The sequence below is a fragment of the Arachis ipaensis genome, chromosome B8, assembly GCF_059453495.1.
Source record: "Arachis ipaensis isolate K30076 ecotype BB chromosome B8, ASM5945349v1, whole genome shotgun sequence".
Classification (NCBI taxonomy): domain Eukaryota; kingdom Viridiplantae; phylum Streptophyta; class Magnoliopsida; order Fabales; family Fabaceae; genus Arachis; species Arachis ipaensis.
In genome coordinates, this window is record NC_142443.1 from 118,325,204 (window position 1) to 118,339,961 (window position 14,758).

The 14,758-nt window shown below is 39.3% G+C and overlaps 1 non-coding gene across 1 annotated transcript; it reads right to left on the minus strand.

The window, feature by feature from the left end:
- Positions 1–8,671: 8,671 nt before the first annotated feature.
- LOC148549398 (small nucleolar RNA R71) lies at positions 8,672–8,780 on the minus strand. The gene has a single exon (XR_015898859.1). It is a non-coding gene; the product is annotated as a small nucleolar RNA R71 (small nucleolar RNA).
- Positions 8,781–14,758: the final 5,978 nt, after the last annotated feature.

Here is a 14,758-nt window from a genome sequence, read left to right on the forward strand (position 1 = left end):
CTAGAAAGAGGAAAGGGAAGACAAAAGCTTCCATCAAGGGTCTATAGCTCAGTGGTAGAATATTTGACTACAAATCAAGAGATCCCTGAGATACCTCAGGGGATACATTTTCTTCCACACAATTATTGGAAGCAACTAAGGGTGGAACATCAAGAGCACTCCATCATCCTTCATGAAATCAGAGAAGATCTAAAAGCAATGAAGGATGAGCAGCAAAGACAAAGGAAGAGACATAGAAGAGCTCAAGGACATCACTAAGGTGGACTCATTCCTTGTTCTTACTTTCTCTGTTTTTCATTTTCTATGTTATGTGCCTATCTATGTTTGTGTCTTCATTACATGATCATTAGTAGTAGTAATTATGTCTTAAAGTTATAAATGTCCTATGAATCCATCACCTCTCTTAAATAAAAACTGTTTTAAATCAAAAGAACAAGAAGTACATGAGTTTCGAATTTATCCTTGAACTTAGTTTAATTATAATGATGTGGTGACAATGCTTCTTGTTTTCTGAATGTATGCTTGAACAGTGCATATGTCTTTTGAAGTTGTTGTTTAAGAATGTTAAATATGTTGGCTCTTGAAAGAATGATGACTAGGAGACATGTTATTTGATAATCTGAAAAATCATAAAAATGATTCTTGAAGCAAGAAAAAGCAGCAAAGAACAAAGCCTGCAGAAAAAAAAATTAGGCAAAAAAAAAATAGAAAGAAAAAGAAAAAGCAAGCAGAAAAAGCCAATAACCCTTAAAACCAAAAGGCAAGGGCAAATAAAAAGGATCCCAAGGCTTTGAGCATCAGTGGATAGGAGGGCCTAAAGGAATAAAATCCTAGTCTAAGCGGCTAAACCAAGCTGTCCCTAACCATGTGCTTGTGGCGTGTAGGTGTCAAGTGAAAACTTGAGACTGAGTGGTTAAAGTCAAGGTCCAAAGCAAAAAAAAAAGAGTGTGCTTAAGAACCCTGGACACCTCTAATTGGGGACTTTAGCAAAGCTGAGTCACAATCTGAAAAGGTTCACCCAATTATGTGTCTGTGGCATTTATGTATCCGGTGGTAATACTGGAAAACAAAGTGCTTAGGGCCACGGCCAAGACTCATAAAGAAGCTGTGTTCAAGAATCATCATACTGAACTAGGAGAGTCAATAACACTATTCGAAATCTGAAGTTCCTATAGATGCCAATCATTCTAAACTTCAATGGATAAAGTGAGATGCCAAAACTACTCAAGAGGCAAAAAGCTATAAGTCCCGCTCATATGATTGAAGCTCTATTTCACTGATAGTTTGGAATTTATAGTATATTCTCTTCTTTTTATCCTATTTGATTTTTAGTTGCTTGGGGACAAGCAACAATTTAAGTTTGGTGTTGTGATGAGCGGATAATTTATACGCTTTTTGGCATTGTTTTTAGTATGTTTTTAGTAGGATCTAGTTACTTTTAGGGATGTTTTCATTAGTTTTTATGTTAAATTCACATTTCTGGACTTTACTATGATTTTGTATGTTTTTCTGTGATTTCAGGTATTTTCTGGTTGAAATTAAGGGACTTGAGCAGAAATCAGATTCAGAGGTTGAAAAAGGACTGCTGATGCTGTTGGATTCTGACCTCCCTTCACTCAAAGTGGAATTTCTGGAGCTACAGAACTCGAAATGGTGCGCTTCCACTTGCGTTGGAAAGTAGACATCTAGGGCTTTCCAGAAATATATAATAGTCCATACTTTGGGCAAGAATTGACGACGTAAACTGGCGTTCGACGCCAGCCTTCTGCCCAAATCTGGCGTCCAGCGCCAGAAAAGGATCCAAAACCAGAGTTGAACGCCCAAACTGGCACAGAAACTAGCGTTCAACTCCACAAATGGCCTCTGCACGTGCTACACTTAAGCTCAGCCCAAACACACACCAAGTGGGCCCCGGAAGTGGATTTATGCATCAATTACTTACTCATGTAAACCCTAGTGACTAGTTTATTATAAATAGGACCTCTTACTATTGTATTAGGCATCTTTGGACGCCTGGTTCTTAGATCAGAGGGGCTGGCCACACGGCCATGCCTGGACCTTCACTTATGTATTTTCATACGGTAGAGTTTCTACACTCCATAGATTAAGGTGTGGAGCTCTGCTATTCCTCAAAGATTAATGCAAAGTACTTCTATTTTCTATTCAATTCTTCTTATTTCGCTTCTAAGATATCCATTCGAACCCAAGAACGTGATGAAGGTGATGATTATGTGTGACGCTCATCACCATCTCCCCTATGAACGCGTGCCTGACAAACACTTCCGTTCTACATGAATTCAGCTAGAATGAGTATCTCTTAGATCTCCTAACCAGAATCTTCGTGGCGTAAGCTAGAATGATGGCGGCATTCAAGAGAATCCGGAAGGTCTAAACCTTGTCTGTGGTATTCCGAGTAGGATTCAATGATTGAATGACTGTGACGAGCTCCTAACTCGCGAGTGCTGGGCGTTAGTGACAGACGCAAAAGGATAGTAAATCCTATTCCAGCATGATCGAGAACCGACAGATGAATAGCCGTGCCGTGACAGGGTGCGTGAGCATATTATTCACTGAGAGGATAAGATGAAGCCATTGACAAGGGTGATGCCTCCAGACGATTAGCCGTGCCGTGACAGGGCATTGGATCATTTTCCCGTGAGATGACCGAAAGTAGCCATTGACAGTGGTGATGTATCACATACAGCCAGCCATGGAAAGGAGTAAGACTGATTGGATGAAGATAGCAGGAAAGCAGAGGTTTAGAGGAACGAAAAGCATCTCCATTCCCTCATCTGAAATTCTTACTAATGATTTACATAAGTACCTCTATCCCTTTTATTGTTTATTTTAATCTAATAAAATATCATGTTTAAATCCGCCTGACTGAGATTTACAAGGTGACCATAGCTTGCTTCAAGCCAACAATCTCTGTGGGATCGACCCTTACTCACGTAAGGTTTATTACTTGGACGACCCAGTACACTTGCTGGTTAGTTGAACGGAGTTGTGTCCACACATAGTAAAGAGCCATAATAATGATTCCATACAATAACAAAGAGTACTACATTAATGTGATCACAATTTCGTCCACCAGTACCTTTGATTTTAAAGAAAATATTTTGGGAAAAACAGGGCATGTGCGTGCGCACACCCTTGTGCGCACGCACACAACAACAATTTTTCACTTCCTGTGCGTACGCACCCACCTGTGCGTACACACACAAGCCTTTATGCCTACTGTTCGCAGCGCCAGCACGCTTTGTGTGCGCACATTCCTCTGTTTTCTGTGACCTGTGCGTGCGTACCTACTCGTGCGTACGCACACATGCCCTTTTTCGCACTCTCTGTGTGGCCCCACAGTCTTATGCGTCCACACGCCAACTTGCAACCACTCTGGTGGGAGCGTTGGCACAGCCTGTGCGTGGGAACCCCTCCCCTTTCTGCTCTGTGCGCGTGCACAGACCTGTGTGCGCGCGCACACATGATCCTTTCCATGTCCTTAAAAAAAAGGCCTTCTGTGCGTGCGCACAGCCCCGTGCGCATGAACACGTCTTGATTCCTCTTCTACCAGGAGCGCTCGCATAGAGTGTGTGCTCGCACACCTTCCCTTTTTCTCCTAGTGTGCATACGCACGCCCCTGCTTTCTCACTTTTATGCTTCTTTTCTTTTTCTTCTCTTCTCTCTTCTTCTTTCTTCCACCTCTCTCTTCTCTTACTTTTACCCTCTTCTCTACTTGCTTTACTTTGTTTTGTTTGTATTTCATTTTTAGCAATTATACTAGTGTTGCTTTAGTTGTTTATTAATTAAATAAGTTGCAAGTGTTTGCTTAATATTGATTGGATTGCTTGATTGAATTTTATCCATACACTTATACTTTGCCTTAAGTTACTAACACCTAATTGGATTTGCACATTTACATGTTGCGTATTAGGTGAAATTTTTATAAGTGCATAATGAATTTAGTGAATTGAATCGAATTGCTTGTTCATCATTGTTTTTTTAAGTCAATATAATCACATCACGAGGTCCTTGTTTCTTGTTAATGCTTTGCATTTGTTTGAGTTGACTTGACTTGATTCCCATCAAGACTTGTCACTTTTTGTAACAAACACCTTAACCATGTGATTATTTGATTTTTCCTAAGGATGAATAAGTAATTTTCGTTTCATCATTACATTGGTTATTGTTTGTTGTGCTATTATATCAATTTTTCTCTTTCATTTGCACAACTTCAATATCCAATAATTCCTACATTCAATTCACTATTGATTGTTGTTACCTAAGTTTTCATGTGCTTAATTGATGCTTACTCATTGATTGCATCTTAGGAAATTTAATTGAGGAACTCATTCTTACTTTTTGATGGTATGAATGACATTTTAACTGACCGTTGTGTGTATTCTAACCGCGTGCATAATTGGAATACACATATGGCTCATCATTTTCATCATACCACACCACTATGCAAAATTTCTCACTTAGATGCTTATTTACTCTCTCCTTTACCTTTTTGTGCTACTTGCCCTATGATTCTTAACTATACTTTATCCATTCTTTTTGAGGATGAGACATAAAGGCGAGGAGCCGGTAGAGGAGTAGGACATCAAGGAGGGATATGCCGAGCATGAATTGGACTTGGCGATTTCTACACAACCCAAGCCCCCGCATCCACCGACCGAAAGTGGAGCTCTTGAGAGACAACCCCCGGATTGTGTTTGTGCACGGAGGACCGTGCAACGCTTAAGTGTGGGGAAGGACTCGTCATTTTGGGGGTGTAAACTTTCTTTTCCCAAACACTTTGCACTTTATTTTTGTTTCTTTTATTAGGTTTTTTGTATATATTTGGAGTGTTTTTGATTGTTGCATCGCATTTTCTTCTAGTATATATATACATCTTAGTTCATCCATAGTTATCGCATGTTGTATTTTTTGCATCTTTTTTCGTAGTATATATTTTAAATAGATAGAAGTGTGATTGGATGATGTGAATAGTATAGTGCCTAGTTCAATTTTGTCCTAATTATTCATGTTAATTTTTGCTTGTTGAAAATTAGGAAAAGAACTAGGAAAATTTTGAAAATTGCATCTATCACAACATACATACATACATATAGGAAATAATTTTGGTGAAAAACAACAAGGATTTTTCAAGAATTTTGTTTCAGGGGAATTCTATTGAATTGATTGAGAAAATTATTTTCAAACTTGCTTGAATGATCTCTTTATGGAACATAGAAGAGTAAAGAACAAATACCTTGTGAGCTTTTGAGCTATATTGAGTGGTTACACATTTTAACCATTAATTTTGTTTATTGTGTGTTATATCTCTTCTATGATTATAATCTTGGTTTTGCTTGATTCTTTATTTTCAATGATTGATGTTTTGAAGTGCATTTAGCTTGATTGAGGCCATTTTTTGAATTAAACTCACTCACCCATATGGACCTACCCTTGCATCTACCTTTGTTAACCCCTTTGAGCCTTATTTAACCCCATTGTTTGTAATATCACCACATTGCAACCTTAAGTGAAAAACTATGAATTACCTTGAATTGCTTCTTTGATTAGCTTAAGTTGAGGAGTATGTGTCATTTAAGTGTGGGAGAAATTTTGGAAAGTATTGGTAGAGAAAAATTTTGTTTTGGGTAATTATTGAAAAATTTAAAAAATGAGTGCACATTCATGTTTCAATTTGCTTTAACCATATGCATTTGTCATAGAAAAAAAAGAAAAAGAAATAGAAAAGAATAAAAAACAAAAAGAAAAAAAATGATGATGAAAAAAATGAAATGAAAAAAAAATTGGAATAAGAAATGCATATGTGTTTGGAATAAAAACTAAGGCATGAATATGTGCGTGAAAAGAAGTAATGGGTAGCAAGGATGCATTATTGTGATTTGATTGATATAGGTTGAGTTGGATACTTCAGCTAATCAAAGATTCAATCCTTTAGTCCACTTAGCCATATACTCATCCTACCCTTGCCCCAACCCCATTACAACCTTATAAAGACCTCATGATACTTGCATTCATACATCACATATTTGTTGATTGTTAGATGAAAAGTGATGCGGGAGCATCTTATCTATCTTTTCCTTGTGAATTTGTACTTGAATTGCTAAGTTTATCAAAATTTAAATATCTTTTGGCCACTATGGATGCTACTTTAAGTTGTGCACAATTCTATTTATTTCAGGTAGCATTCGGAGGGATTTGACGGAGTTTTGTAGCAGAAAAGGAAGATAGCGAATGATGCTGTCAATCCTGACCTCCTTGCACTCAAATGGGAATAACTTGAGATACAAAGGTCCAATTGACGTGATTCCAGCGGCATTTGAAAGCTAACTTCCAGGACTTTCCAACGATATATATTAGTGCACATTCCATCTCCAGCAACCTCTGCATCCTCCACGTTCCTGCCAAGTTCAGCGTGGATTTGAGAACTCCCAGGGAAGCACATGCTGCCTTCTCCACGCTGAACTTGGGAAAAGCCAAGTTCAGCGTGGATTCAAAGGAACACGCTAAAGACGCCACTGCCTCCTCCACGCTGAACTTAGAAATGTCCAAGTTTAGCGTGAATCCTGATAATACCAATGGTCCCCAATCTTCTTCCAAAGGTTGCACGCATGGTTTAATTAATTTTGATTAAATTTGTATTTTATTTTAAAATAGGAAAAGATATTATTTTAGTTTTAGAAAAAATATTTTTAAATTAATTAAGATTAGATATAAAAGAAAAAAGAAACTTCTCTTCTATTCCATATTATTCATAATTTACAGTTTAAGAGAATCCTAGTTTCCACTCTGAACCATGAGCAACTAAACCTCCACTGTGAAGGTTAGGAGCTCTGTCTATTGTATAAATTGATTCTATTATTTTTCTATTTTAATTCATGTATTGATTCATATAATTCAAGAACTGTTTTTGTTTTTATTTTATGAAATTGGGTAGAACGGAAGTATGACCCTCTTTCTAATTGAGTTTTTGTATAACTTGGAAAGGCTCTTTACTTGAACAATAGCTTGAAAACATATTCTCCTAAATTTCTAATTATCTGGACTTAACGGGATACGTGACATATAATCCTCTTATATTTGGGTAATTAGGATTTCTATGGCATATAACTAGAATTGAACTTCACCCTCTAATTGGAATTAATTGACCAAGGAATTGGCAGTTGATGAGAGTTAGAGGAGACTAAAAAGGTCTAAGGAATTAGGTTTAATCACATATAGTTTGCCGTGAATTAGATCTTGCATGATTAAAATAGTTAGTAAGAAAAGTCAATCCGGAAAATAGATAACTCTGAAGCTTTAACTGTTTCTCCATATATATTTCACAACTTATTTTCTGCCTACCTTCTGATATTCTGAATTTACTTTTTAATGCTTTTGAACTCTCAAACACCATTTCTGTTTGTCTAACTAAGTAAATCTCTTAACCATTGTTTCTTAGTCCATCAATCATCGTGAGATCGACCCTCACTCACCTGAGATATTACTTAGTACGACCCGGTGCACTTGCTGGTTTGTTTGTGGTTTAAAATTTCGAACCAAGTTTTTGACGCCGTTGCCGGAGATTGACTGTGATTAACACCTATCAATTGTTTGATTGCTTAGATTAGATAATTTTTCTTTTAATTAATTTTATTTTAGTATTATTAATTTTTAATTTTCATTTTTTTCTTTTCCTTTATTTTTCCTTATTTTTCGTTTCCATTCCCCTGTCCCCTCTTTGGTTTTATATTTTTTTCTTTTGATTTTTTTTAAAACTTACGGCGTTCCTTTTTTTTTATTTTCCTTTTTATTTTCATTTTCTTTTTTTTTCATTTTTGTTTCCTTCCATTATTTTTTTCTATATTCTATTAGTTTTGTTTTATTTTTGTCTTCAATTTAAAAAAAAAAAGAGAGAAATTTTATCATATATTTTTCTTTAATTTCTGAAATTAAGTTTGGTGTCCCCTAGTTATTTTTATTTTAAATTTTATGTTTATTTTTTTATAATTTTTGAAATTTTTCGGCTTTAATTATTTAGTTGTTTTATTTTATTTCTTTTACACAGGTTACCTCAATGGGAATTCTCTGCACTCTGACGTAGAGATTCCCATCTTTTCTTATTTTCTGTCTGTTTATGAGCAGGAACAGGGACAAAGAACCTCTTTTAGACTTTGAGCTTGGACCTGAAAGAACTTTTAGGCGGCGTTTACAACAAGCAAGACTGTACAAGGCTGCAGAGTCCACTATGGATCATAATAATGCTGTTAATGCCAAGATGGCAAATCCAGTTGGGAATGAGCAACCCAGAAGAGTGCTTGGCTCTTACACCGCTCCTACTGCAGATCTTTATGGAAAAAGTATTGTGGTGTCGCCTATAACTGCAAACAACTTTGAACTGAAGCCACAGCTAGTTACTCTTGTACAACAAAATTGTCAGTATCATGGACTTCCTCAGGAAGACCCAAATCAGTTTATTTATGATTTTTTGCATATTTGTGACACTGTGAAGACCAATGGAGTGAACCCTGAGGTGTACAAACTCATGCTATTCCTATTTGCTGTGAGGGATAGAGAAAAACTGTGGTTAGATTCTCAACCGAAGGAGAGTCTGGATACTTGGGATAAGGTTGTCACTGGATTTCTGACTAAATTTTTCCCACCTCAAAAGCTGACTAAGTTAAGAGTGGAGGTTCAGACTTTTAAACAGAAAGATGGTGAGACCCTTTATGAAACTTGGGAGAGATTCAAGCTACTGACTAGGCAATGCCCTCCGAACATGTTCTCTAGATGGACTCAGCTGGATATCTTTTATGAGGGCTTATGTGAAATGTCCAAGATGTGTTTGGATAATTCTACAGGTGGTTCTTTGCACATGAAGAAGACACCAGAGGAGACTATTGAGCTTATTGAGTTGGTTGCTAACAACCAATACTTATATTCCTCCAACAGGAATCCTTTGCACTCTGAGACCTCTTAGAAGAGAGGTGTTTTGGAAGTGGAAGCTGTTGATGCCATTCTTGCTCAGAACAAGCTTTTGTCTCAGCAGTTAAATCTGATTACTCAACGGTTGAGTGGAATGCAAGTTTCAACTGTCAACACTCAAAATGCACCCCGAGTAGTCTCTTATGACATGACAGGTAATTTTATACAAAATGAAAATTTTGATTATGCTTAATTTTCTTCTGAACAGGTCAATTACATGGGGAGTGCTCCTAGAAATTCCAATAATGATCCCTATTCTAAGACCTACAATCAGGGGTGGAGAAATCACCCAAATTTTGGGTGGAGAGAGCAATCTCAGAGGCCACAGAATTTTAATAATAATTCTCAGGGTGGTTTTCAACAGAATAATTTTAATAACCACCAGTTTCAGTCATCTCAACAAGAAACTTTTCAGCCCCAGCAGAACAATAATTTGGAAGCAATATTGGCAAGTTTTAGACAGAAAACCAGAGCATCCATCAAGAACTTGGAGATTCAGATGGTTCAATTAGCCACAAAAATTAATGAAATTGATCAGAGGACCACTAATAGCCTTTCTGGTAACACAATTCCAAATCCAAGAGAGGAATGCAAGGCTATCACCTTGATAAGTGGACAAGTGTGAAGTACGGAAGCACAAGTTAATGAGGAGCCAGTTGAAAAAGAAGTTCCAGAGGAGAAGAAGGAAGAAGTAGAGCACGTCCCTCCAAAGCGTGCGGACAACCCATTCCCAGAATCTCTTGACACTTATCCTACATTGTCAAAGGCTCCTGAGTACAAGCCTAAAATGCCATATCCTTAGAGAGTTCAAAAGGAGACCAAGGACAAGCAGTTTTTAAAGTTCTTGGAAGTCTTCAGAAAGTTGCAAATTAATATTCCTTTTGCTGAGGTTTTGGAGCAAATGCCTCTCTATGTCAAATTCATGAAGGAGTTGTTGTCAAAGAAGAAGCCTTTAAAGGGAGATGAGACAGTGGTCCTAACTCAGGAATGTAGTGCCATCATTCAGAATAACTTGCCAAGGAAGATGTCGGATCCAGGGAGCTTTCAAATTCCATGCACCATTGGGAGCACAACCTTTGAGAAAGCATTATGTAATCTGGGAGCAAGCATCAATTTAATGCCCCTGTCTGTGATGAAGAAGTTGCAAATCCAAGAGGCACAACCCACAAGGATAGCATTATAGATGGCAGACAAATCTATAAAGCCTACATACGGATTAGTGGAGAATATCTTAGTCAAAGTGGGTAAGTTCTTCCTCCCAGCAGATTTTGTGATTCTTGACACAGGGGAGGATGAGAATGCCTCTATAATTCTAGGAAGACCCTTCCTAGCCACTGAGAGAGCTCTAATTGATGTAGAAGTGGGTGAATTAGTGCTTAGAGTGCATGATGAGCAACTAGTCTTTAACGTCTTCAAATATATACATTCAGCAGGTGAAGAAGAGAGGTGCATGCAGACTGAGCTTATTGATCCAAACCTTCAAGAACCCCCTAATGATGCACAGCAGAAATTGCAGCTCAAACCCCCTTTAGTGACAATCAATAAAATTCCTCCTGACATCAAACCTAAGTTTGGTATCGAGAATGCATCATCCACCAAGGAGGAGGCCCCCAAAAAGAAGAAAGTACCCAGGGGATAGAGAAACAAAAAGTTCCCCACTGAAGGTTTCTCCCCAGGAATGAAAATGGTGTTGACTAGCAATCCAATGTGGATTTATACAGTAAACAGAACCCTTTCTCTGGAGCATATTGAGCTAATTTATGGAGACACAGGAAAGAAGTTCACAGTAAGGGGTGAAGAGCTGAGCCCCTATGATCCTCCTCCTTAGAGGAGCTGACCATCAAGCTAGTGACGGTAAAGAAAAGCTTGTCGGGAGGCAACCCGATAATTTCGTATCCTTTGTTATTTTATTTTATTTTATTTTATTTTTTCATTGCATTGATTATATTATTTGTTTCAAATTTTATTGAGTTTTTACTATTTTCCTTTATTTTACGTGTGTTTTGATCATGTAGAAATTTTTTTGAATAGGAACCGGACACTTAGAAGAATTTTTGAACATTTTGGAAAAGGTCAATTCTGCCAACTCCACGCTGAATTTGGAATTTTCCAAGTTCAACGTGGAGTGTGCGTGCAACTTGGGTGAGTGCTTCTGCCAAGTCCACGCTGAACTTGGAGAATTCCAAGTTCAGCGTGGCATACGACGTAAACAGCGTGTTTGAGAGACAAGATCCATGCTGAATTTGGGAAATTCCAAGTTCAGCGTGGAGAACGACGTAACTGGCGTGTTTTTGGTTGAAGACCCACGCCAAGTTCAGCGTGGAGAACGACGTACTTAGCGTGCAAGGAGCCAAGATCCACGCTGGACTTGGAATATCTCAAGTTCAGCGTGGGATATGAGTATCAATTGGGAGTTGCTTCAGGAAGGTCCACGCTGAATTGGGCTCCTCCCAAGTTCAGCGTGAATAATTCTAAAAAAAAAAGAAAAAACATATATATATATATATATATATATATATATATATATATATATATATATATATATATATATATATATATATATATATATATAAGGTGAGGGGCTGCGCCAAACTTGGTCAGCACCAAGTTCAACGTAGAAAAGGAATACCACACAGAGAGCCTGTGGCGCCGAACTTCATTTTATTCAAGTTCAGCGTGGTACTATAGTCACATGATCCCCTTTCTCTTTCCCCCACCATACCCGTGATCCCCCCTCCCTATTGTATAACATATATATATATATATATACAACATATATATCTATTACTACCCCCCTGTATACAGTGGCGGAGCTTAGTTCAGACAAAGGGGGGCCATGGCCCCCCTAAACATTTTATAAAAAATTTAGTAGTATTTTTTTAAAAGATAAAAAATAGTTTAATTGACTTAAATACTTTACTATGAGTTAAAGTATCTAATAAGTTCAATAAACAACACTCTCTTTATCTTTAAGTTCAAATATAAAAAATTACATCTTTTTTATTTATTTAATTTAATATTATTTTATATTTTACTATTTATTTAATTTAAATTTTTATACGATAAAAAATAATAGAATATTCAATAAGTATTAATATTATTGTATTTGTATAAATTGATAAAAAAAATTCAATAAATATTATAAATTTTAATATTTGTTCTTCTAACTTCTTCTTTACATATTTTACAGGATATATATTCAAATTTTTATATAAAATAATAATGAAAAATCAAAGAATGATACAGTTTTTAAGAGAAAGGCTAATATTTAAAAAGGAGAATATATAACTTTTACAATATCAACACCTGTAGATAGTTCTTCTACTTTAATGAATCACGAAAAAAGTGAGATATAACCTTCAAAAGTTCAAAAAGTTACATCTGATGACTTTAACCTTAACTTTTTGGAACGAGATCTTAAAAAACGGCTTTAAATTTGGCAATATCATAAACCAGAAAGATGAGATTAGACGAGCTTATCTTAAATGGGTCCATATCAAAAAATTTTGACAATTATTTTTTATCTGACCCCCCCAAAATTTTATTTCAAGTTCCGCCACTGCCTGTATATACGTATATATACGTATATATATATATATATATATATATATATATATATATATATATATATATATATATATATATATATATATATATATATATATATATTGTTACGGACTGACGGTCCAGCCCAAGAAGCCGCCGGGTCGGGGCACCGCTCCACCCAAGCCCAAAGGAGCCCTAACGGATCCCTTCGGGTCGGTTAGCCATAACTGACCCAAAGACCAACCACCTCAACCGCACCACTAGCCGGGTCGGAACCCCCAGGGTCGGTGCCCGAGGTACCGACCCCCTAGTACGGACGACCCGCATGCGTGGAAAGTGACAGCTCAAACTCTCCACCAATGGGCCAAGCCACCACTAGGCCCACCCAACACGCTATATAAGGGGAGAGGACAGCTCTCCCCCCAAGGTACGTCACATCCTTACCTAACTCTGCCACCCTCAGTACGGACTCTGACTTGATCGTCGGAGTGTCTTTGCAGGTGGCCACCCCCTCACTCCGTTCGCTCCCCAACGTTGCCGGTATCTGCTCCGCACTCGCCCAGGATCTCTCTCTCTCCATCACCATTCATCGACAACCCGATTACCCGAGAACCCCAGGTAACGAACATTAGCGCCATCTGTGGGGATCCCGACGCAGACATGGAGCGGTACATCACCTCAGAGGAGCTCCGCGAAGGTGGCAGAGCCCGCTTGAGTAGAGCGAGCTCGACGGCCCGGAACGCCGAGCACCCGAGGCCGTCCGTTCAGCCCAACCAAATGTATACCCAGACCCCCGAGAGGCGCCGTCTTTTCGGTGGGACAGGAGCCGACAGCGCCAGGATCATGCAAGAACTCAGGCACAGGGTTCAGAACTTGGAGCGGGAGCTGGCGGCAAGGGACCAATCCCAGGGAAACGCTGGCCACCCACACAGCGGCGCTAGCCAGTCCCACGCCCGCACCCACTCCCCCTCACATGTACACAACAGCCAAGCAAGAAGCCTAACAAGGCACGAAGAGACACACACACAAGCGACCTCCAGACCCACCCGAAGCAAGTCGGAAGGCCGTTGGGGGTCCCAGAAAGAGGAGGACCGTAAGAGAGAAAACCCCATCATCATAGGGGCAACCCCTTTTCATCCCTCAATCCTCAAGGTCCGGCTCCCGAGGAACTTCGATAAGCCAACGGACATGAGGTATGATGGGACCAAGGATCCCCAGGAACATGTCACGGCTTTCGAAGCAAGAATGAATCTGGAAGGAGTAGGCGATGAAGTCAGATGTCGGGCATTTCCTGTAACACTGGTCGGCCCGGCAATCCGGTGGTTCAACACTCTCCCACAAGGATCTATCACGACTTTCGCAGACATCTCCCAGAAGTTTCTAGCACGGTTCACGACGCGCATAGCAAAGGCGAAACACCCGATCAACCTGTTAGGGGTCACCCAGAAACCCGGTGAACCAACCAGGAAGTTCCTGGACCGGTTTAACGACGAGTGCCTGGAAATCGACAGCCTCACGGACTCGGTCGCTAGCCTATGCCTAACGAACGGCCTATTGAATGAGGACTTTAGGAAACACCTAACAACCAGGCCCGTATGGACCATGCAAAAAATCCAGAGCATAGCCAAGGAGTACATCAATGACAAAGAGGTCAGCCAGGTTGTGGCGGCCAATAAACGGCAGCCACCCAACCCGCCACCTCGGCATGCGCACCAGACTGAAAGGTACAAGGAAACTCCTAGAGACAGCACCCCAAACAAACTACCCAAGCAACCACGAGTAGAGAGGTTCACGAACTACACGCTACTCACGGCGCCTATAGTAGAGGTCTACCAGCAGATTGCAGACAAAGGAATCCTATCCAGACCAAGACTCCTGAAGGAGAGAACGGGAGGCAACAAAAGCCTTTACTGCGATTACCACAAAGGGTTTGGTCACAAGACCCATGACTGCTTTGACCTCAAAGATGCCTTGGAACAAGCCATCAGGGAGGGAAACTAAACGAGTTCTCCCAGCTCATTAGGGAGCCGAGGAGACGGGAAAGAGAACACTCCGAGGAAGACCGAAATCGGGCCGTCAAGCCTAGGCAAGAACCTCCAGGGGACGCCAACAACCCAGCCTTTGTGGTTAACATCGTAATTGGACGAGATAGTCCCCCTAAGTCCAAATCAGCAACAAGGAAAGATTCCCGGGTGCTCTCCATCTCAACAAAGAGCCCCACTGCCAGCAGGAA